The sequence below is a fragment of the Ammospiza caudacuta genome, chromosome 15 (assembly GCF_027887145.1).
Source record: "Ammospiza caudacuta isolate bAmmCau1 chromosome 15, bAmmCau1.pri, whole genome shotgun sequence".
NCBI classification, from domain to species: domain Eukaryota; kingdom Metazoa; phylum Chordata; class Aves; order Passeriformes; family Passerellidae; genus Ammospiza; species Ammospiza caudacuta.
The window spans coordinates 4,476,810-4,502,163 of record NC_080607.1 but is presented as its reverse complement, the minus strand read 5'-3'; positions in this window follow the sequence as shown (position 1 = coordinate 4,502,163).

The window sequence follows — 25,354 nt, the reverse complement described above, 5'->3', positions numbered from 1 at the left end:
TCACAAAAAAAATATTAACCGAAGTTTTGTTCATTACAGGGGGGTACATTAGAAGGGAGTATTAAGCATTTTGGGAAGTCTGTACCTCTGAAGTACCTCAGCCAATGGGAAAAGAGAGAAGGGAAATGTGGCTGGGAAATTAGGATAAAAAGGAGGCTCTATCCTCTAACAATTTTAAGAGACCTCATGGTGTATGCCCCATGGCCTCTGCCTTTATTCGCATACTGTGAAAGGACTCCTCTGTCTCCTTTTTGGACATAAACCTCTGGTGTTTGTAGATTCATTTTTCTGATATCCTTGTGAAAAACACCAATCACTTGTTTTTAAAATTTTAAAAGTTTAAAAGTAATAAAATGGTTATAAAGATAGTAATAATATTATAGTAATAAAAATTTTGGCAAGCAGGATTAGGACAATACAAGACAATAAAAACAAAGAGTTATGGACAATCTTGGTACCTCTTTCTGGGCAAAATAAGCCTTAAAAACGACCCCCGTTAACAGAGAATTAACCCTTAAAAGCAACAGCCTGTTGCATATTCATACGCCTCATACATGATGCATAAATTCCATTCAAACACAGCATTCTGTCTGGTCAGTGTCAGCTTCTTCCTCTGAATCCTAACGGAATCTTCATGGCTGAGCAAGGCGGGAAGAAGTTCATTTCTTCTGATAAGGGAGCAATAAAGTTTTTTCTCTGAAAGATTCAGGTGTCCTGTGGCTGCTATCTCAGCACGAGTACCTCATTCTTCTCTTTAAAAAAAGTATCTTACATAGCATAGTTTCTATTTTAACATTATGTTATACCCTAAACCTCTATTTAACACACTACTTAAGAAAATTAATACAGCATAACTTTCTAACATAACACATATAATATTCATTTTAATATTTGCAAAAAGCCAATAATAAAATATGCATTGTTCACATCCATGCATTATCACAAGGCTCACGTACCTTACAATTGTCATGTAACCTTTATTTATGTATAAAAAAGTTAAGATTACTGTCTCTTTTTTCCCTGTTCACTCAGGGTTCTCTCTTCAAACCAAGCTGCAGCAGGACATCCCATCTTGACAGTCAACTACAAGGCCCACCTTCCCAATTAGAGGGAGGGAGGGAGGGAGGGAGGGAGGGAGGGAGGGAGGGAGGGAGGGAGGGAGGGAGGGAGGGAGGGAGGGAGGGAGGGAGGAAGGAAGGAAGGAAGGAAGGAAGGAAGGAAGGAAGGAAGGAAGGAAGGAAGGAAGGAAGGAAGGAAGGAAGGAAGGAAGGAAGGAAGGAAGGAAGGAAGGAAGGAAGGAAGGAAGGAAGGAAGGAAGGAAGGAAGGAAGGAAGGAAGGAAGGAAGGAAGGAAGGAAGGAAGGAAGGAAGGAAGGAAGGAAGGAAGGAAGGAAGGAAGGAAGGAAGGAAGGAAGGAAGGAAGGAAAAGAAAGAAGCTTTACTTTCTTCTTGAAAACAAAAGCAAATGACCTGCGTATGGTTCAGGGACCCCTGTGCCACTGGGTCAGTTCTGCCACTCCTCTCCCACCTGGGCTTGGCATCCCGGACCCTTGGCACAGCAGTGCAAGCAGCTGCCGAGCCGCTCCCGTGGTCCCTGCTCGTGCGGCTTCATGCTGACAGGTCGTGGGGAAGCTTCCACGTCTCAGCACCCCCAGCCCCCGTTCCCAGCACACCAGTGCAAGCAATCGCCAAGCTGACCACATGGTCCACTGCACTCGCGTGGCTCCATCCCAGTGGACATTGAAAAGAAGTGTCTGCAGCCTGCTGCTCCCGGGCCAGCCCTGCTGGATGCCACTGCTCCCAGCACACTCAAGTTGCTGTGTGCAGCCCTGTACAGGTGAGCCCACAGCGCTGAGGTCCCAGCTAAGCGGCCCTGATCACCAGTTGTGCCATATGCAACCATTCCCTGCACCCCCAAGCCACCACACCCTCCCCGCCAAACTGGCCATGCCAGGGACAACACTGCTGGCTTCAGTGCCCCGGCCCCATGGCTTTATGCTGCTGGATGCCGCAGGGAAGCCAGCATGGCCAAGCACCCTCCCTGCGTCCGCTCAGCTTTATTCTGGTGAGTCACTGAGAAGCCCCCACACCAGCAACCTCCGCAGTTTCCAAGACCCTGGTATAACCAAGCCACTTCCTGACCCCAGTGGTCACACCTGTGCCACCAAGCCAGCGAGCTCCGCACTCTCTGAGACCCCAGGACAACCAGGCTAGCTTCTGACACCCCCAGCAATTGTGCTGCTGCCACTGAGCTAGCGAAGCCTGTGGTTTATAAGACCCTCGCACAACCTGACCCTCAGACTGGGTTGGCGAAAACTGGAAGTTACTGTGCTGGGTCCCCGCTGGGGCCCCTCAATGGACCTGGTGCCACTGGTGTTTCTCCAGTCGGGAAACACCGATCTGCTGTTCCCGCTTGGGAAAGCCTGCAGGACCCTCCAAGCGATAGTTTTCCTGACACTGGGTCAGCCTCCAATCTTCAGCAGTGCCACACATGAACCACGCCTAGCACCACCACCATCGCCTCCACGCCCACTGGGTTAGTGTCAGGGTTTGACCCTGGCACAATGCCAGTGCCCCCATGAGAATACCCTCTCCCTGGTGTCTGCTGTGAGATGTGACCAGGAATAAGCAAAGCAGGCTCCTGCTTAGAAATAAAGAAAACTTTATTAACTAAACTATAAGAAAAGAAGAAAAAAAAACCATAAGGAAAAAATGAAAACCTTACAAAAGCATTTTCCTCCTCCCCCACCACCAAATTTCCCAATGCAATACATTTCCCCAAATAACCAACTCTCAGTCCAGCACCACCCTTTAGAATACTCAATCTTCAGTTCATGAAGAGGAGAGGAGTCCTTCTTGCACCATAGGCATCCCCTGGAAACACGTTGAAACCTCGTGTGTTTCCATGTCACTCAGCACTGCCCGGAAATCCTTTGCCATTGTGACACCTTCCTTCCATGCCCAGTGCTCTCACCACTGTGCATGGACCAGAGCTGCTTCTAGGGTTGTTTTTCAAGGATGCCTTGTCTCACTCCAAAGAAAGGCACAGTCTCTCCTTCGGGACATCTGTCCCCCCCAAATTTTCCACCCCCTGGGGCCGAGGGGTACCCACACTGAACCCTCCTGGTTCTTAGGCACTGCTCCCCCTAAATGCAGTCTCTGTGTCACAGGAAAAAAAAAATGGCCACACAAGAAAAGTCCAGCCAAAAGGCCACTCCATCATCTCTCCTCCCACTCAAGAGTCTTCTCCACTTCCCTCGTGGCCTATCCCTTCTTATCTCATCTCTTATCTCTCTTCTCATTCAGCTCCAGGAGAATCAGCATTTGCAAGGTCTCTGTTGGAGAATTTTGCTCAGACATGGCTTATAGAGTTTTGTTCGGACATGCCATAATCATATACAGCTGATTGAAAAGTAAAAGGCAGCTGTAAGCAGCAAATTCTCAAGCACGTTCCTGTAAACAGCAGAGTTCTCAGGCTTGTTTTTTAATAACAAGTAAATACCTTGTCCTTGGATAGTATGGGAAAGCAAAGTGACAAACATGGAGGCCTTGAGAACCGTTCACAACAGGATGAGAAAAACAAGTCTTGGTCTCAATAACAAACCACAGGTATTGAAAACAAAAGGAGGGGTTGGTGTGTAATCTGTAGCCAATGATGAGCTCGGGTTTTGCAATATGTATGAACTTAATTAACTGTTATGGTTTTGGCCTGGCAAAGCCAGAGCCCTCATGAGTACACCTTCTCCCCGGTGTCTGCTGTGAGATGTGACCAGGAATAAGCAAAGCAGGCTCCAACTTAAACATAAAGAAAAGTTTATTAACTAAGCTACACACAAACAATTACTAAACTACACACAAAAGAAGAAAGAAAGAAAAAAAAACACGAGGAAAATGAAAACCTCACAAAAAACACTCTCCCCCTCCTCCCCCCTAAATTCCCAATACAATACATCCTCCAAAATCACCAGTTCTGGGTCCAACACCACCCTTTAGATTGCTCAAACTTTCAGTTCCTCAAGAGGAAAGGGAGTCCTTCCATGTGTCGTGGTGGCCTTTTCCGTCCTTGTTCCGGTGCTCTCACCACCAAACAGGGATCAGGGCTGCTTCCAGGGTTGTCTTTTTAAGGATGCTTTGTCCAGTTCCAGAAAAGCACAGTATCTCACCACCTCACCTATGGGACATCTATCCCCCCCATATTTTATATACCCCCTGGGGCCGAGGGGTACCCACACTGAATCTTCTTTGGCACTGGGACATTTCTCCCCCTGGACTCAGTCTCTGTATCACACGGAAACATGGCTCTGTCCATGGCTACACAAAAGAGTCCAGCATAAAATGCCACTCCATCTTCTCCATTCTTTCAATATCTCTCACTCTCTCTCTGATCCAGACCTCCATCACTCGTTCATTTCCTTCATCCTCCTCCACTCTTATCACTCGTCTAGGAAGGGTTAATGTTCTGTAAGGTTTTCATTGTCCAAAAAGGGTTAAAAACTCCTCCAGGCGGCTGGACTCCTGGCTGCACCCCCCCCCCCCCATCTCCTCAGCCAGGCTGCCTGCTGCCAGCACATGTTTACTGAGTTTCAAGATAACGACACAGGCTGCACTCTCTCTCTCTCTCTCTCTCTCTGTCTCCAAGGGGCGGGGGGGGGGGGGAATGGCTGCCCGATGTCTCTTGGGGCTCTCCACCCTTCCATCCTCCAGGGCCTCCTCACCCCCATCTCTGTCCAGGCCCAGGCCTACCACATGGTTGCCCCTCCCCCGCCCAGCAGCAGCAGCGGCTGGACGGGGGAAGGGAGATCCGACCTCCGTCCCTCAAAGTCCCAAGAGAGCCTCCCAGGGCCGAAGCTCTGCTTTTAACCCCTGGGTGTTCTCAGAGGTGTGTCCTAAAACCCACTGGCTACACCAGGTGCCAATATCAAAATCCAAGCACCCATTGGTTTGACCACAACATCCCAGAATTCCCACTTCTTCCTGGTCAAATCACCACATTAACACGGTTATAAAATGTGCATGTTGGATCAATAAATCGTAGTTCGATGCTGATCAAAGGATGGGTCGTCTCCCTTCACCTCGTCAGGTTTCAATCACACAAGAAAAGGGTTAAAAATTTCAGTCTCTGCCTGTCCAAGAGCTCCGGCACTCCCACGCTGCCCTGCCGGGCACCTTCTCGCCACACTCCCCCCCCTTCTCCTCCTGGGCCGGCCGCTATCAAATTCAGATGCTGGCTCTCCCTCTCTCTCTCCAGGGGGGGTGGGTGGCTGCCTGATGCTCCTCCACCCTTCCATCCTCAAGGGCCTCCTCACCCCCCATCTCTGTCCAGGCCCAGGCCTAGCACATGGCTGCCCCTCCTCTGCCCAGCAGCAGCAGCTGAACGGGGGAGGGAGATCCGACCTCTTTCCCTCGAAGTCCCACCAGAGCCTCTGAGGGCTGCAGGTCTGGTTTTTAACCTCTGTGTGTTCTCAGAGGTGTGTCTGAACCTCACTGGCTACATCAGGTGCCAATATTAAAATCTGAGCACCCATTGGTTTGGCTACAGCATCCCAGAATTCCCATTTCCTGGTCAAACCAGCACAGTTAGTAGTTGCCTACAGCTGCTGTGCTGGGTCCCCACTGGCCATCACCCACACGGCTCTCACCTAAGGCCTCCGAGACCCTGCACAGCCCAGCCTGTCTCTGACCTTCGGCAGCGCCGCCACTGCTTCCTCTGGGCCGGTGAGTGTTGGGAGTTATTGGGCCAGGTCCCAGCTTGCTGCTACCCACATGGCCTCCTGACACTGTTTCTGAGACCCGGCCGCTCACGCAAGCACAGTCAAACACCCCCTTTAATTCAATAACCCTCAACCTGGTGCTCCCAGGTATTCTTGAGCCCCCCAAAATCCGGTGACCCTCGGCCTGGCACCCCCAGGTATTCTTGAGCCCCTCAAAATCCGGTGACCCTCAACCTGGTGTCCCCAGGTGTTCTTGAGCACCCCCAAATCCAGTAACTGTACACCTGGCATCCTCAGGTGTTCTTGAGCCCCTCTGTATCTGGTAACTCTCTCAAGTCTCACACACACTCTAAGCATACTCTTGGACTCTCACACACATGTGCAATTTTTTAATCACAATTTTCGTCTGCAGATTTTTCCATGGGGAATTTTTTTTCCCCCTCTTCTTTTTCGTTATTTAGTCCTCTGCTGTCCCTGGGGTGTTGACCTGCAATCGCCCCAATGGTCCCAGGAGAACTGATTTGAGCTGCTGAACTTCTATCAGAGCACGTTTCTCTATCACAATCTCCTAGGGTCACTGAGACGAGGTTTTCTCCCAGACGACTCCCCAAAATCATCTGGGAGAAAATACCAATCCACAAACATCAGAGGTTTATGTCCAAAAAGGAGACAGAGGAGTCTTTTTTACTTTATTCAAATAAAGAGAGAGGCCATGGGTCATCCCCCTGGGGTTTCTCAACTTTTGGAGGACTCAGACTCCTTTTTATCTCAATTTCCCAGCTGCATTTCCCTTCTCTCTTTCTCCTGTGGCTGAGGTACTTGGGAGGTACAGACTTCCCAGAATGCCTCATACCGAAGATTTTCCTCTAATGTACACCCCCTCCTTTTTAATTTTTAATTTTTATGTAATTTAGGGGTTTTCCCCATTGTTTCTTTCATCTTTCATTATCCAATTGTATTTATCAGTAATCCTACAGTTTGTAAAGGCAAATATCTTTTTCTGTTCATCAATCAGTGGAATCCTTCCCATTGTTTCTTTTATCTCTCAGTGCTAGTTTTATCTACCAGCAGATCCACAGATTGATTGTAAAGACAAATCCGTCATTCCTCTCAATGAGAAACAATGCTCATTTTTAAAATTTTAAAGATTTATTAAACCTTAACAAAAATACAGCAGAAGACTGAATAAGGAAAAATTACAGTGCTGGGAGCATGGAGCTAAACCGCCACATGCTCCTCTGAAAAATGGATGTGGATGTTCCGCCTTTTATATTGTTAGCCCCTCCCAAAGTCTTGTCTGTCGACTCCTTCCTCCCCTTCCAGTCATGGAGATCATTTTCTTACATCTTGATATGAGGTCAGGTGTCACCATAGCACCATAGTAACAAGCTGACCCTCTCCAAATGTCCCAAATACTGAGGCCATCCTGTGACAACAATACAAGGGGGAGGAGAAAGAGGACTGTGGGAGGACATATTACAGTACCATAACTATACATCTACAAGACTTCTCTTAACCTATGTGTAATATTCACACCTTAATTGTGAGAGCCAACCAGCACATTACTCATCTATAACACTGACATGACACTGCTGGGCATCAAGGGGCTGGGCCCATGCAAGCACTGCCCCAAAGGGTGAAGGCCTTGTATCCTGATGGCATTAGGGCATATTCTATATCCCTGCAGCCCTGTACTCCATGGATCTGATTGGCAAACAATTGAATCCACATGGTGCAGTAACTGCAGTCATCCTTTCACCCTCCTAGCCAGATTCAGGGACTCTCTGCTCCTGGTCAGTGTATTCAGTGTTGGATTCCTGTGGTTTCAAATCCCAAGTCCCCTCATCAAGGTCTGGAGGAGAACTGGTCTCAGCCCCTGTTCTGCATCTGTAATGATGAAGTTATCAGCATGATACAGACATTCAGGAGCATCAACCAGTTCCAGTGCAGCCTGAATAAGTCCATGACAAATGGTAAGGCTGTGCTTCTACCCCTAGGACAGTCAATTCCAGATGTGTTGGATACCCCTTCACATAACAGCAAACTGTGGCTTGCTCTCTGCTGCCCCAAGGACTGAGATAGACAGAGGGGCAATATCAATTGTGGCATTCCATTGGGCTGCTTGGACTCTAGTTGGTACTGGAGCTCCAGCACATCTGGGACAGCAACACATGGTAGTGTTGCAACTGTCGAGGTGATGAGAGCCCACTTCTATCTTCCCACTCCACCAAATTTTAACAGTGGCCATAGGCAGTGGTTAAAGAGTGAGTGGGTTCTGCTGATCACTCCTTTTCTCTCCAGCTGACAGCCAGCTCATTGCTGGGAACCAGGGAGTGTCAGACTGTGGGTTATTGCCACCATCATCAGCTGCTCTTCTTCAGCCTCACAGCAACCCCACAACAGAGGCATCCTCCAAGAGGCCAGGCAAGAGAGACAGCTGCCTAATTTTCTCTGTACCAACAGCAGCTACATCAAAGACCCAGCAGTACTGTAGCCACAGCTCTCTTAAGAGAGAGCAAGCAGGCACAACTTCCCAAGGATATTTCCTGGGAATCGCAGCGAGGAACCTCAGAGAAAGAAAAAACAATTCTTATCTCATTTGCTGCTCCTGTTGTTTTGCGCATGTGGAATGTGTTGGAAGATTATTTACCTGAATGAATTTGGTAATTGGATTCTGCTGAGGATTGTTTTGTTTCCTTGGCCAATCACAAAAAGCTGTGTCCTGACTCTCGGGCAGAGAGTCATGAGTTTTCTTTAGTATTCTTCAGTAGTTAGTAGTAAGTATGATATAGTATATATCATATAGTATATATCATATAGTATCGTACTATATAGTATAGTATGTATCTCTTTAATATAGTTGTAATGTAATATAATATAGTTTTAATAAAGCGAGTGTTCAGCATTCAAAAGCCTTGGAGTCGGATGCCAATGATTCCCAGATGTTGGTGTTGCCTGATTTTACTATACAGTACCCCATTGGGTCCTTGAATTACCATCCCTTGACATACTCTGTGCCAAGGATACACAGGCCTTTGGACTGGTTTTGGCACTTGTGCCATACTAAGTTCACTTCACCCTGCAATACCGACAACAGTTGGGCTTCACTGGCTTGTTTCCTTTAGCTTTTATTGCTGAGCTTGATGCCATTTGGCCAGTCAGGGTCAGCAGTCCTGGCTGTGTCCCCTCCCAGCTGCCTGCTTACCTGCAGTCTTCCAGCACCTGGTAGGGAAGATCCATCTCTGCAGAAATTTTGGTACATGGGTCAGGAGTGATGTATTTCATCTTGGAACGACAAGGAGACACCCCTCACATTCCCCAGGGTTTGCAATGTGTAAAATAATTTCTTTGCCTCACACAACTATGTGGGGCTTACCCAGGTTTCACCACAGCTTTTGTTTGCTGAGTGCTAAGTATTAGCCCATGTGAAGTTTTGGCCTATGGCCCCTCTAAAGGTCCTCCATGGCTGCTGGACCACAAGACAACTGTGTGGTGGGGTTTGCACACCACTGAGCTGGGGCACAGAACTCGGAGGGGAGCCTGATGGCTCACAGGGCCATAACCTCAGGCTGCACTGAGCAGGAAAGGGGGCTTGGTAATAGTTCTGTGCATACCAAGAGCCTTTGGTGTAGGATGATAATGAGTCAGAAGAGTATATTTAGGCACAGGTAAACCTATGAACTGATAACTCTACATTTCTTTTATGTGGACCACACATTTTATAACACAACCACCAGGTATGTTGGAATCTAGTCTATGTGAATTTTTTCCTTTCCCAGGTGAAGGCAAAAATATACTGAGATTCCAGATGCGCAGAAATAGGACAAAGGCTTCACACAACTCAATTGCTGTAAACCATTTGGCACTAGCCAAAGCAACAGGGTTATCATTGCTGAAGGATCAGGAACTACTGACTATGGTACAGTCACCCATTCATTGCTCACAAGTCCTGGACAAATCTATAAACTATTTTTTCATCCAAGACTAGACTAGGGTTTTTACAGGCAAGATTGGAATATTACAGGGATACTTATGGGGAATTGAAGGAAAAGACCACATGTGTTGGGAGAAAAGAGGCCAGGGAATTAGAAAACTGGGGTTGGTACTGGGTGGCAGCTCCCTTTGCCCACAGCTGTGCCCACCAGATCTTAAAACTGCTCATAGTTACCACTTTGCAGTAGTAACCTGTGCGAGCTGTTTTCCCATCCTGTGACTCAAGAGGATTTCATGGTGTGCTGGGAAACTGTCGTGGGGTGATTTTATAATGCTGCTTTATTTCCTAACTTCCTGCTTTATGCCCAGAAAACGACTGCTGTAGCTTTCCCTTGGAGCTGGTGGGTTGGGCTGGGAGCCTTGGGCTCCTGTGGGCCCTGTTCAAGCTCTGTCTGGCATGGCTGGGGACTACAATGATTGTTACTTCGTTGCCCTTTTTTGGCTTTTTTTTCTGGATTAATTTTCACCAATTTAGGCAAGAAGCTTCTGGGTTTTTTTGTTTGTTTAATTTCCCTTCCCCTGGCCTGGAGGCTTTTCCCTGGTAAATCTTTTCGGCAGCTTTTTTTGTTGTTTTTGTCTTGTTTTGGTTTTTGGGTTTTCAGTTTTGATTTTTTTGTGTTTTTGTTGGTTTTGTTTGTTTGTTTTGTTTTGGTTCTTGTTTTGGTTTTGCTTTTTTTGTTTTGGTTTAGTTTGGGGCGTGGGTTTTTTGTTTGTTTTTTTTTCTTCAGCCAGGGGAGCCTGCAGGGCAGCTCTGGCCTCTCGGAAAGACCAAGCCAGAAAAAGGACATTGAACTCCACCAACTTCGCCTGCTGCGAGGAGAACACTCATGCCAGAAACCCAACAGGTTCTCAGCTGCTGTGAGCTCTGTTCTCCTCCCCTCACAAAGACAGGCAGCGAGGTGAGGGCGGGGTGTAAGGTTCCATTTCCTTTTTTCCTGTGCTTTTTGGGTATCTTGATTTGTTAATAAACAGTTTTACTTTTCTTTTTTTTTTAACACTTTCATCCCCTGGTATCCATTTCTCTCGTTGGCAGAAGGGAATTATTAAAGCCCACTCTCTTTAGAGAAAAACACTAACTTTAGAGCGTTTTTCTCCTAGAGTTTGTCTCCAAACACAAGCCTGACTGGCAAGGTAGAAGGCAGCCGTGCTCAGCCAACTCTCTTAATCCAAGGTTGGAACTACAGCTTTAAAAAACCAAAAAGAACAACAACAGAGGGAAGACCATTAGCATTAAAAGAAGCAAAGGAAAATATTTGTTTTGTTGTAAGGCCTTTTTGCAATCTAGAGACTGTCACCCATTCACTAATCATATTATTAATGCTGCTCTACTAGTTACACTCTCTGACAAGTCTTGTTGTGGTTTACACTGCTGGCAGCAGCATCTGGGACAAAATATTGCATAAACCAAATGGAGATTGGGAAAGTAAAAGGAAGTGTTATAAATTATCGAATCTGTAGCCAAATTTATGAAAAAATTAACAAAGATTTATTAGATCGATAACAAAAATATAGGATTTTGGAAAAACCACCACAGCCAAGGCAGCATCTGTCCCAGGCACAGGCGCTGGGTGAACTCGGGTCCAGTGACAGAGTGACAGCGTTTCCCCAGGAGTTCACCCCGAGTGCTTCCAGCAGCCAGCTTATATAGAGCTTATTCTGCCTGGGGCAGGGATGACCGCATATTTCTTTGTGTTCTTTCGCATGTGAAGTTGAATCCATACAGATGTAGAAACAGACAAAGGTGAACTCAGAGATGAAGCCAAATGTCTGAGTGTCCAGGCAGAGGCTGTATTCACATGTACCAATTTCTGAGTACCGCGATGAAGTTCCAGGTGCAAGTCATGTTCCAGGTGCATGTCTCGTGTCTCCTGTGCTCCTCCAGACATTCCATTCCAGGAAAGTCCCAATGGTATCTCCCAAATGCAGGAACTGGAGGAAATCCCCCATAATAGCTGGGGACTAATTCATTCATATGGTAACAGATCTGATATCATCTTAACGCTGTCCAGGAACTGGTTACAATAGGAATAAGACATCGCTCCCAGCCAGAATGGTTAGAAACATAACTTTTGGACCTTTGCAATATTTTACACACATACATATCTACTTCTATAGCATGAATTATCTCTACTGTATATAACAGAAGTTTCCAACTTTCTCTGGAAATCTCCTTTCAAAATTCAGGGTTCATTTTCAAATCTCATTTGAGTTGCTTTGGTCAGGAGTCACTGGTTTCTCCCTGGTGTGAGAAACGACTGCTCACTTTACATTTTAAAAGGTTTATTAAACCTTAACAAATACAACAAAGGACTGAATAAGGAAACACAGCAGAGCACTGAGAGCCTGTGACCGCCTGCCATGTGCTCACCCACAAAATGGCTGCTCTGCTTTTTATACCCCTGGGGGTTGCCCTAGGCAACCCTGGCCCCTCCCAAAGTTTGTCAATTAACTATTCTTCACCGTCCATTGGTGGAAACTAATTTCTTGCAACTTGATTGGAGGCCGGGTGCTGTCATGCCACGCCACCCTAGCAACAAGTGTCCCCTATTCACAAATGGCCCGAGCAAGGGGCACGAGTAACTGCCCTCCCTCTACACCCTGATGACCTGGGCTGATCAGTGGCAACAATACAGAGGGGGAAAAGGGGACTATGGGGAGAACAGAGGACATCCAAAAAACAGATCACAATAACATAACCATCCATCAATAAAACTTCTCTTAACATACAGACAGTATTTGTGAAAAACGCCTATCACTTGTTTTTAAAATTTTTAAAAGTTTATTAGTAATAAAATGGTTAAAAAGAATAGTAACACAATTAGAGAAATAACAATCTGGACAAATTGAATTAGGACAATATGAGATAATAAAAACAAAGAGTTACGGACATCCGGGTGCCTTTTTCTGGGCATCACAAGCCTGAAAAAGGACCCCTGCTAACAAACGATTAACCCTTAAGAACAATAGTCCATTGCATATTCATACACTTCATACATGATGCATAAATTCCATTCAAATACAGGATTCTGTCTAGTCATTGTCATCTTCTTCCTTCTAATCCTAACAGTGCCTCCAAGCCGGGAAGAAGTTCGCTTCTTCTGATAAGAAGGCAATAAATTCCTTTTCTCTGAAAGATTAAGGTGTCCTGTGGCTGCTATCTCGCTGCAAGCCCTTTCTGTTAAACAAAGCATCTTACATAGCATAGTTTCTATTTTAACAATTTTTATAACCTAAAACTATATTAAACACAGTACTTAAGAGAATTAATACAGCATTACTTTCTAACACAACACATATAATATTCATTTTAATATTTGCGAAAAGCCCAATCATAAAATACATGCATTTTTCACAGTGTTCATCCCCTAACTGTGAGAGCGAGTCATCGTATTACTCATCTATAACACTGGCCAGTGACTCCGTACTGACAGCTGCAGGTAAGGGGACATCACTCCATGCCCCACCTCTGCCCACTCACAATTCTCCCGAGCAGCACATGGGGCACCCCAGGATGCCACCACCCATTGCTTTTGTGGAGCAGGCAGTGGGAACAGCTGCCAGGGAGCAGCAGCCTGGCATGATGGAGGGGACAGGACTCTGTGCCAGGCACTCCGCTGTCTCCTGGCACCCAGATGGAGCCCTGCCCTCACTTACTGGGGACCTCCAGTCTCTCTGCTTCAACACTGAAGCACTTCCCCCTCTATAAAATCATAATGATTCATCACTATTTCTACCAGATTTTTTTTCCATCTTTCTATCAATCACATTCTCTGGAATAGCTTCCATATGTTTGCCTGACAGAGGCGGTAAAATCAGTGATTCCTCAAATCCCTTTTGAAAAGTGGAATGGCATTTGCCATGTCCCTGTCCCCTCCTATCAAGGGCATTTTATCCTGTGGTTGCATAAGCAGGTAGATGACTAATGGTTGTTTAGTCTTCAACACAGGAGTATGATCTAGTGCAAGCAATTTCTTCTTATAAGCAATTTGTCTCAAGATTTCTTCTACTAACTTCAGTTTGAAACAGATTTTATGGCTGACTCATTCCACATAAAGAAAAATCTCAGCCAATGAATTGCCTGAAGCTGTTTTGGAGTAAACAGCATTGCAAAGGCTTCATCTGTCTTCTTGAAAACCTTACGGATTTTTTCTAGTCATGAACCTCAGTGCTGTTGGATAATTAGCAGACAGAGATGGAGTTTATCTTGACTTTGCACCTCAGAGAAATTTTTCATCACATCCTTGTCCAGCGGCTCATCCTGGGGTGTGGCTGTCCCCCTGCCCACATTTGGCACCCAGCTGGGCAGAGGGCTGGGAGTTTCATCCCAACCTTCCTGCCCAGAAAGACACCACTGCTCACAACTGCCTGCTTCAGAGCCTGCTCTGAGCCCTGTGAGAAACAGGAGGTTTCCTGCCCAGCTGCATCAGGGACAAAATTTGTGACACAGGTCTGCTGTAGAGAAGCAAGTGCTCAGGTGTGACTGAACTTCAGAAAATTGTATCTAAAGTAAATTTCTTTTTAGTAAGCATTTAATCAGTTTTTTTATTACACTGTACCGTGCATAGAAGAGGATGTCTTCTATCATTAATGTTTTAATTCACTAATTATTTTACAAACATCGAGTATATTTCCAATCCAAAACTCCAACCCAAACTACTCAGTTTCAAGGACTATGCACTGAGTTAATTCTATATCCATTTACATCAGTTTGATATATATTTTACATATAACATATATAAGTCATATATCATTAACATATCATAGATAACATATGTATAATCTTAGCCATTCATTTACATACATACACATTTATATGTATATCTTTAATCTGGATGTTTTGGCTGCTTCCTCAGCCTGCTCTTCTGAACCTGACAATACCACAGGTGTCTTATGAAGATTTTCTTCCCCTTTATTGTAACCCTGGTGGCATTGTCCCACTTCGAGATTTTTCAGAAAAAGATATGTGAAAAAATATATTCCATCAGTCACATTCCCACATTTTCCATTGCTTCCACTGCACATCTCTAACATGGAGATGTACTTTCAGGCATGCTGAGCTTTCACTGCTTTAGTTTCCATTAATACTTACAAGGAAGTGAACACCAAAAGAAATCACTAAACAAGTAAATGCTTACTGATGGAAAGGCATGGATTTGTAATGGAAAAAAGGAATCTGATGTCTATTTTCTAGGCTGAAAGACAGGGAACTACTCCTATTTTCACACACAGAGCCAGTGTTCCCAGCTGCTGTGTCTGGAGCAGGGTCTAGCTCAGGCAGAAATGAAGTTTTGCTGAAAAGAAGCCGAAGTATCTTTTGTGTTTGGCTTCTGGACAGGTGTGTGGTTCCTTCAAAGATGGTCTGTGTCAAACCAGCCAGCCTACACAGAGTTGTCTGCCTTGAGAGCACTGAGCAGTCAGCCTCAGCCTGGCCCGACTTACACCATGAGCTGCACTGCCCCTCAAGTGTCCTCAGTAAATGGTCAACATGACAGATGTGCAGTGATGGTGTGGAAGGTGTTTTCAACATGCCCATGAAACAAGAAGAGTGCTCCTTTCAACTCTTCTGCTTTCATGAAAGACTCAGAAAGACACAAGTGAACCACGGGCCATGATACAAAGCAATGAGGTTTGTGGAGAGCAGCATTGCCTCCTGCTCTCAGCATTACAGTCTCTGTCTTGGGGGAGGAGCAGCCTTTTGTAGCAGTTCTTTGAGCAGCTGGTATGAGCCAAGGCACAGCATTCAGGGAGCTTTCTGGATGGTGTAGCATGCTGCTCCATATCGTGGCTGGGACTGAAAGTGAGGAGTCATCACCTGTGTAGCCTGGAGATATGCTGGACAGATGGAGCCAGCAGGAGAAATCCATCCTGGCAAAGCAGAGCTGCAGGCAGCCCCTGCAGGAGTACAGGCTCCAGCCAGGAGCTGCCAGGCAAGCTTTGCTCTCTGCATCAAAGTGGAAAGGCATGGAAAATGAATCTCACTGGCCAGTAGATCTGAACAAACCTGGTGAGGCCTGGGGATGCAGGGATGGCATAGCTATGCTTGTACCCCACTCTTCCCACGACTACTGCAACAGAAGGCAGAGGTGTCTTCTCAGAATCATCCCCAGGTTCTTCACTGCCTGTAACCTGAGCCCTATTGGCCCTTCCTGGTGCTCAGTGGAAACAAGGCATCCATCAACTGGGAAAGCCCTCAACAATCAAATTAGTCTCCTGTGGGAACATCAATGGAATAGGCTCCCTTCACTGTGCACTGAAGCAGCATATACATGGCATGCTTCTTTCTGTGCTGTCACAAGAACTGTCAGAGAGGAAAAGGTGAGATTTTAAACTCCTTGCAGAATCAGACCAATCCCAGCAGCCTTCCGGCTCTGTTAGATGCTTTGATGGGGACTCAGTTTTGTCAAAGTTGTATCTCTGGCAGATATTCCCTCCTCAGAGAGGGCTGAAGGCAAATATGCAGAGATGTTCCAACATCTCTGATTGCAACAAAAACCAATAGTGTTTTGGAAAATCTGACTTGGATTAGTTAGTAGAGAGGCTGGCAGAGATAGACTGAATTCTAGCTGTTATTTTCCAAATCCAACTTTCCTCTGAATGCAAACACTCAATTTAGCTGCACTAAATGTGCACATTATGCAAGTGATGGGTAAGAGTTATGTTGGCTTAAGACAGTTTTATCACTTTGTAGTGAACAATTAATTTTTCTATAAATCTTGAAAGATAATTAATTGAATTAAAATACAATACTGTTTCAATACTGTCTTAGTATTTCTAACTACAGACCTGAATGGAGGGAGTAGTTGCCTCATTACTACTATCTCCTGCATCAACTCACATAAACTGCAGATTTTGAAATGAAAGAATATTCAGCCAAAGCTTTGTCAGGGATTTAGGCTGGCACAAGAACTTTCACAGCTATATCTTGCTTGTTCAGAAATGAACAGAAACTTGTGCTCTCCTGATGTTGATAAGGGCAGTAGAACAGAACAGCATTTACTCTTATCAAGGACAGTGGAACACAACAGCACAGCTTTGGAGAAACAAATAAAGGATGTAAGTCAGGCAAACAGAAGTCAAGCAGGCAACAAATTGCAAGCAGGATGCCAGCTCAGCTCTGCAAGGCTGACAAAACAGAAGTTAGGCAAAACAACAACATTGCATTTACCCAAAAGCCGGGGTTGAAGAATAGCCACCTAAAATGGACACCAGAAGTTGAAGACTGTTATAAATGATCAGACAGAAATCCAAATTAATAAATGTGAATGATTTTATTTCCGTGATCAAAATAGGGTCCTCAAAAACCACAGTCAGAGACAGCATTGAGCCCGGGATCGGCACTGGGTGAACCTGGATCCGACCTCTGTCACAGGGGATCTCCCTCTGTTCATGAATGCCACTTCCAACGGGGCTGTTTTATTCAGTTTTTATGCCTGAGGCAGAGATGCCCCGATTTCCTTTGTAACCTCACATATGTATGATAGTTTCTTTCACTGTGCAGGGCTGGACAATTGCTGTTTCCTGAGTAGTGGCAGGCGCTGACGTGTCAGGGGAAGTTGCATATTCAGATATAAGTTCCTTGGTGACTTTGGTTATCTTGATTGATGGTATCTACCAAGCGATGATCACCCTTGGGTGTTTCCTGGTGGCTCCAGAGGAAGCCCATCTCTGCACTGGTCACATTCTTTCATTGGTAAACGAAGCATTGTTCTCCTGCTGCTTCCAGGAGTTTTGAAATTCCATAGTTATTTGTCTCTGGGCTGCTTGTGGTCAGAGACTCTGATTTTACAATTTTTATAGTATACATTCTCCCCTAAGCATGAATTATTTTATAACATATATTACAAAGATGGACCCCAAAGAACCATGTAAGGGATCCTGGTAAGATGTGTGACTGTGTAAAATAAAGCCAAGGAAGCGGGGATAGCTAATTTCTGGCCAATTTCAGTATCAGTGTGAAGTCAGCTGGCCCATCCAGGGCCTCAGCTGCTCCATCATCCTCTTGGAGCCTTGGCCCAGAGCCACACTGAGCATACTTGGCTCGACTGAACAACTCCAAAAGCACTGAGGAACTCCAGCCCTGACTGCCTGTACAGCCAAAGAGCCATCTGCTTCCCAGCCCTCACCTATGCCCACATGGGGATTATTGCTACATTGGATGTTCAACATCTCAGTGTATAATTTTGCATGACATTGCCAGCAGCACCTCTTTTCTTCAGTGTCTTCCAGGAGAAAAATAGAAACTAACACTTTCTGGGAGAACTGCAGAAAAAAACCCCACAGGTCAGTCAAAAACATATGGGGAGGAGGTGGTATTAGGGCAAATGCAGCTGCCTTTTGTGGGGTCCTGAACTGCTGTTCTGCAGCACAGGCACAGATGAGATAATAATGGAATTATCACAGAATCACTGAGGTTTGAAAAGCCTTCTGGCACCATCAAGTCTGGTTGTTAACTCACCACTGTCTGGGCCACCAATAAACCACATCCCCCTCTCGATGAATCCATTCAGTGCCAGAGCTGGTGGTGCAGCTGCAGTGACAGCTGCAGACTGAACTCCCTCAAGGGAGGCTGGGAAATGCCAACCCTGTGCATAATAAAGGGCGCTGGATTTGTGGCCCAGCCAGGTGCTCAGACAATGCAAGAGCTGAGGACTAGGGAGGAAGAGCCAAGACTTGCATAAGCTTGGACTGTGAGGGGATAAAAGCCCAGGAGTCCTTTGTTGGGCTGCTCCTTGGAGGCACCAGCTTGTTATAAATGATCAATTGAAAGCTAATGTAATATATGGTAGGGATAATTCATGCTATTAATGTATGGTATAAAATATTGTGAAATCCAAACCATGTCTTTTGACCACCCCGGCTGGGAGCAGCTGTGTTATTTAGATTCAACTAGTTCCCAGACACAAGTTAAGATACTGATCTACGCCTTAAGGTAAGAGTAGAAGATACCAGGGCGATATTAGCTGGTTTGCTGGGTTGCCCAGAGCCACCCAAGAGTGATTATCACCCTGCCGATTGCATCTATCGAGATAGTCAGCCAGGCAACCTGATACATCTGAATACACGGCTCCTCCTAAGCTGATGGCACACCTGGACTCAGCCTTTGTCCACCTCTGCACATGGAAAGCAACAGCGATGCATGTGAAGAGACACAAAGGAAATTTGGCCATCTTTGCCTCGGGCAGAATAAACTGTATAAAATCTCACCGTGCGAAGCAGCAAGCGTGAACAGGGAGACTCTGACACTCGAGGGGTCAGATCCGTGTTCACCCGGCGCCGATCACGGGCTCGACGCTGTCTCTTTGGCTGTGGTGGTTTCAATGATCGAACTTCGGTCTCGCAGACAAATCAATAAATCTTTCTGTAGTATTTGTTATGAACAAAAATTCAGTTGATTTTTTTCTGTGAGAAAAAAAGTTACCACTACTGCTGGGCTGCTGCCTGTATTATGGTAATTATGGGTCGTTGTTGTTAATGGTTGTTTTTGTATTAGTAAAAGCCCTGGCTAGGGCGAGGTAATGGCCCTTCTCCGAGACAGTAATGGGTGGAGACCTTCCCCGAACAGTGAGGAGAAGAGACCTGGAGGGGGAGGGGTTATGCAAAGTGACTCCAGGACCAGCATGCTGTGTGGGTCCCCTGCTCCGAATGTACTGAGAAAACCCCAAAAACAACAAGCCAAATAAGAGTTGAGAGACTGGAGTGATGTCTGGACGTGAGGAGCTGAGTGCTGAGCCTGCAGAGATGCGGAACACCTTCAGAGCCCCTCTCGCCCTGACTATGGGAGTCGTCCCAAAACCGGGAGCAGGCAGAAGAGAACAGAGGGAACTAACATCTGACGGGGACACCACGCCCTAAAGGCTTCCACGAGGACTGGATCCCCCAGCCCTGCCCCTAGTGGACAGAGCTGCACTTATCCTTCTCCTCTGAGTCGCCGTGGGAGACAGGACGGGGACTGCAGCCCTGCTGAGCTGCCCAATCCTGAGCTGATCACTTTTAATAAAGACATTAAAAGGAGAAGAAGTCTCCTGGCCCTGTTTATTTCAGCTGGGGCGCTCGTCCGGGATAGCCACGCCAAGAGATGACCCAGGACTGGCCATCTTGGATCTCCAGGACAGCTGGCTACCAGGACCAGAGGAATCGGCTGAGGACCAGTGATGCAGAGGAGCACCGGAGCACTGGACTGGTGAGAAATCCAGTGGCGGGAGTGGGAGACATGTGCATGTGTGTGTGAGTGAGACAAGGGCCGGCAGCCGGACCCTCGACCTGAGAGTGGACCCCTTAGTACCGCGTTTCCGGACTCCTGCGAAGGGACCGGCTGGGAACAGGGGGAAGCACGTGGAATTAGTGTGAGTGAGTCGTCTCCCAAGGGGGAATAAAGGGCCCCCCCCCCTCCGGGCGTGCGGAGGGAATTACTGTGTATGAATGGCACGCACCTAAAGTAAGTCCTGACAGAGGGAAGTCAGGCAGATTTGTAAGTCCCGAGAAGGATTCGGGTAGCATTTGTAAGTCTCGAGAAGGATTCGAGTAAGATTTGTCAGTCCCGAGAAGGATTTGGGTAGCTCACAAGCCCTGCAGGCAAAGTAAGTCCTGACAAAGGAGTCAGGCACAAACCCCAGCAAAGGAGGCTCTGGTTTGCTTTTAAGTCCTGATACGGTGAAGCCTAAAAATTGGTGGGTTAGGCAAACTAAAAATCAGGCAGTTGTTTTTCCTGACTGAGGGAGTCAGGCACGACCCGGATTCTTAGGCTGAGGCTTCGTGTGTTCAAGTCCCAATAGATGTAAGACCTGACGTTGGGAAAGTTGGGCAATCAAGAGATCGGGCAGTTGTTTCAGTATAAAGTCCTGAGCATCAGGCAGAAATTTGAAGTTCAGTGGAGGAGGCTGAAGCTCCTCAAACAAGGTTTTTTTTGAAATTCCCAGTCAGTAGAGGCACCTTTGGGACCTTTTTATTGAGACCTGAAAAATGGGAGGTTGTAATAGTAAAAAGACCGGCAAGAGACTGAGTGATATACCTCCCAGTAGCCCCTTAGGAGAACTGTTAGTAAAATGGGATTCTATAGAGGCCACGGAAGGATTAGATAAAGTGAAAATTGTCGGGAGTTTAGTTCAAACATGGCTTAAAGAAAAAGGCCATGAAGCCATGCAATTGAGAGAAAAGTAAAAGGTAGTTGCAAAGCAGTCCCAAAAGCAGTTCCCAGTCTGACTTCTATAAACAATTAGACTCTCTCAGGCATCATTGTATAAACAATAAGGTTCTCAGGCAGTCTTCCCATAACAAGTGAAACACCCTCTCTGGGAAAAAATGCCACCCTGGGAACAGATGTGGAAGTTTTGGGAACCTTTCATATCACAGTGGGAACACTGGTTTTATTTTGTGTAAACAATTGTTGGTATTGTAAAACAAAAGGAGTGGTTAGAGTTTTCTCTGTTAGCCTATCATAAACCTGGATTTTGGAATATGCATGAAGTTAATTAACACTGTTATTTAAAGTGACTGATCAATCAATAAATTGGAGTTCGATGCATTATAGGATGGTCGTTCTCCCCCTCACTTCAACAAATGGTGACACCCAGACGTGATAGCGGACACCACGACGATCGCGAACACCACGGGGATTGCGAACACCACGAGAAGTGAGGATTGGTTCGGGCTCCGAAGCAGCCGGAGCTGCAAATAAGCGCGAAACCAAAGCGGAGGAAAAAAAGCCGCCGATACGTGCCGTGCCCTGGCGCCATATAGATGAGACCAGCCGACACGTGCGGCCGAGGCCTGGAAAAAAGCTGCTAAGTGAAAGTGCTCACTTAAAAGAGGTATGGAAAGGCAAGCTGCATATGAACTTTTTATTACGTTTTTGCAAAAAAGGCAAATTAAGGGAATAGACTTATGGAAGGAATTGCAAGGTCTTTTGGCTTATGGTTTGGAACGGGGAATCTTTGTGAATCCCCACACAGTTTACGAGTTAACGGAATTGCGTGAATTCGGTGATTTATTGTCAGAGGCTGTTTTAGAGAGTGGTAGAACTGCCAAGAAGCTAAGCAGGCCATGGCGAGTGATATATGGTGCACTATTTTGCTATCTCTCTGAGTGCAAGACAGCGGCCGAGCTCGTGGCGCTTCCGAGTCTGTGCTACTCCGAACTCGGCACGGGCACTCCACCATGGGGAGCAGCCGCGGCGAGCGACCGCCTGAAATGCTGCGCTGTAGCGGCGGGGAGAGCGGAGGCAGTGGTGGGGAGAGCGGAGCTGCCGCGCGGGAGCCGAGGCGCGCCGCCCCGGGAGAGAGCGAAGCCGCCGTGGGGGGAGCCGCCACGGGTGCAGTGGTGCCTGCAGCGGAGTCAGCCTGCCGGCGAGTAAACAAAGAGCCCAGCACAGGGGGGGGTTTTTGCCCGCTCCGACACACGTGCCGCGGGACTGGAGCGCTTTTTGCAGCGGGAGCATTTCTCCCTCCCCCCACAGCCGGCAAAAGCTTCAGTTTATGACCTAACAGCCTAATGGATGCTTCGGTCTAGGACCTAACAGCCTAATGGATGTAACTTTTGTCAACAAAAGGAAAAGATCCCTGTTGAAATTAAGAAACAAGTGACGGTAAACAAGGAAAGTTAAAGGCACTTTTGTTCTTCCTGGCAGAGACTGAAACAGGAATCAGCGTACTGTATGCATGGGCCAAATTTCGGCCGGTTTGGCTCAGCATTGGTTGTGCTGTCTTGAAATCACCTGTATTGGCAGAGACTTTAACATCAGAAGCCCAGATGGCTCAGTCAGTGGAACATCAGACTCTAGAATTATATTTTGAAAAGTTTAAAAATGTTAAGATATGTTAGACTGATTGTATGAGTGAGATGTTGTGAGTGTGCTTTTTGATATAGAAATGCTATAGCAAACACGTGAACAAAGTTATTTTAGCTTAATATTTTAGAATCGGGCCTGTAAGCAAGTTATAGTAAATGCTATATTTTATGTCTATAGTAAGTTTTATCTGTTATTAAGTAGTTTAAGTTAAATTAAATGCTAAATACTATTAAGGTTAAGTTTGTTAAGTTTATTTTCTGTTAAGTTCGAGGTGTGTTAAGGTTAAATCATATTAGGTTTAAGATAAGTTAGATTCTGTTAAGTTTGATCTTACATTATTTACAAATAAGTCTGTTATTTAAAATCAGTTAAGTTTTGTTATAGTTAAGTTTTGTTAGAATTAAGAGATTTTACATGTAAGTTCTGTTGATTTAAAAATCTATTAAGTTTAAGTAAAGATAAGTTTAAGTAATGTTAAGTTCTATTAAGTTTAAATATTTTAAGTATTTTAAGTATAAGTGCTATTAAGTTTAAGTGACGTTAGATAGATTTATGCTTTTACGATAGGCGTTTGTTTTATGACTTGTGTTCAAAGTGTTGTTGTGAACATCAGAGAAACCTTGCTAGCTGAAAATACTATTTAGTTATTAGAATTGCCTATTCTTATGTTGCAAAGAGTGTAGCACAGTTAGCCCATAGAATTTTGAAGCCAGTTAAGTTCTGTTAATTTGGAAATAAGTCTGCCAAGTTAAGTATTTTAAGTGCTTCAAGTGCATACTACTTTCTCACCACTCCAAATCAACAAAGGACTGAGAATCGCCCAGCTGATGCCATTTCAGCCAAATGACTAAAGGATTACAGACTGTAAAACTGATTTTGAACTTTTCTGAGAAACCCAAGGAAAAGGTGGATGTGAAAATCTCAAGGACAGAAAGGATCGTTTTCAGACTTGCCATTCACCTCCTCTCCAGGTTCACATGAAAGAAAACAGCTTACAGCTTTCTTTTCTTAGTCCAATTACCACCTACTGTGCAATGCCTGATAAGGCCGGACATTGTGGCTCAGCTGGGGGTGGTTTTAACCCTTTGGGATAAAACGCAGTTGCCAGACGACAGGGAACTGATTGACATTCTTGAATCATTATCATCTTTCCATATAAAAGGACCGGCAAAAGAGAGCTGCCTTGAATGTCACAGCCCAAATTGTGCTGCTTGGGTACACTGTGTTGTGGAGGCTGTGATGAGACCTTTTGGGTGGATCAGTTGTCACTTTTTCATTTATGGTGTAATACCTGTAATTATAGACATACTTTGGAACATAATTGGGAGTGGGCACTGTTTTGCGGAGAAAAGAAGAAACCTCACAACTTTATAAAAGTTGTAAAGCCCGGTATGTTTATTTTACGACGCGTGCCGGACGCAAGTCCCCCAACAAGGCATGCACAAGGCATGCGTGCCTCTGAAGACCTCGGGTCTTCTTTTATCCCCCTTCCAAATGCATATGCATACAGTGTCACAATAAGTTCATACATATTCATTCCGTGTGACATTTAGCACCAGTTCTTCTTTATCAAAGGAATTTCTAAGTCGGGGGCAAATCCGACCTCGTGGTCTTTTCTGTTTTTCTTTCTCTGTCTCCTTGCTGTCTCGGCATGCGAGTTTTTCCTTCAGCTTTGGCCTCACAGACTTTTCACCTCTCTTAGACACTTCACCTAATTCAGAATGGATCTTTACTCTATCTTTACTCTGTCTCAGCACTACGAAATGAAACAGGACTAAACACTGCCCCAGCTTTAGATCTTTATGAATCACATGAGCAGAAAATCTTGGCTTATTATCGGTGGGAGGTACAGTGTATTTTGAAAAGGGTTAAAGGTTAAAAACTGATAAGAAAAAGAAGGTCAAAGTAAAAACAGAAAAATGAGGTTTACTTTTGTTATATTGCTAGGTGTAGTAGTAGCTGAAGAATTAAGGGTAATACAGTTTAATCAACCTAGAGATAATGTATGAATAACACTTGCTAGACAGATTAATCGGTCGTCGCTTTGTCTCAGCATTGCCAGTATGGTCTCCTCAAGAATTCTGCAGTCTTATTAATAATCGTGCCTTATGTATGCACAATATGGTAAATATTAAATTGCCTGCACAAAAAGGGTATACTGCCAGTCAGAGTGACGGCTACCGCCAGTGTCTGCTAATTCAATCACTTAATACTCCTTTGCATTCTCCACCTGAGGAGTTGGAGCTTTTTGGAAGTGCAAATGCTAGCATGACTAGCACTTCCAACGGTGGATGGTTCAGCTTTGATTACTCTAATTCTCAAAAGATGAATCAGCATAAACAAACATGGGCAACTCTGGATTCATCTCTAAGCCCAGACATAGTGTCCAAACAGCTTTATAATCAATGTAAAGGCTCTAATATCATGACACCTAAGAAATTACCTACAGGAATATTTCTAATTTGTGGAGATAGAGCCTGGAATGGAATACCAGCCCAACCTCAGGGTGGACCTTGTTATTTAGGCAAGTTATCACTATTCCACCCTAATATATCTGTGTTAACGCAACTAAGTCATAAGACAAGCAGGCAAAGGCGCAGCTTACATAACTTAGACTGTAGTCAAATAGGAGATCTGTTGTTCTGGAGTAGATTTAAACAAGTGATGGTTTCAGCTCTCCTACCATGGGGTGCTGCAAGCAAAGCAATGACTCTAACAAAACAAATAGGGTGTTGGGCTAAGGGTGAATTGAATAAGACATCACAGATGTTGGATGTGTTAACTGCAGATGTGCAGAGTGTTGGTTACACTGTTTTGCAAAATGGAGCTGCCATAGATTTCTTACTACTAGCGCGGGGCCATGGGTG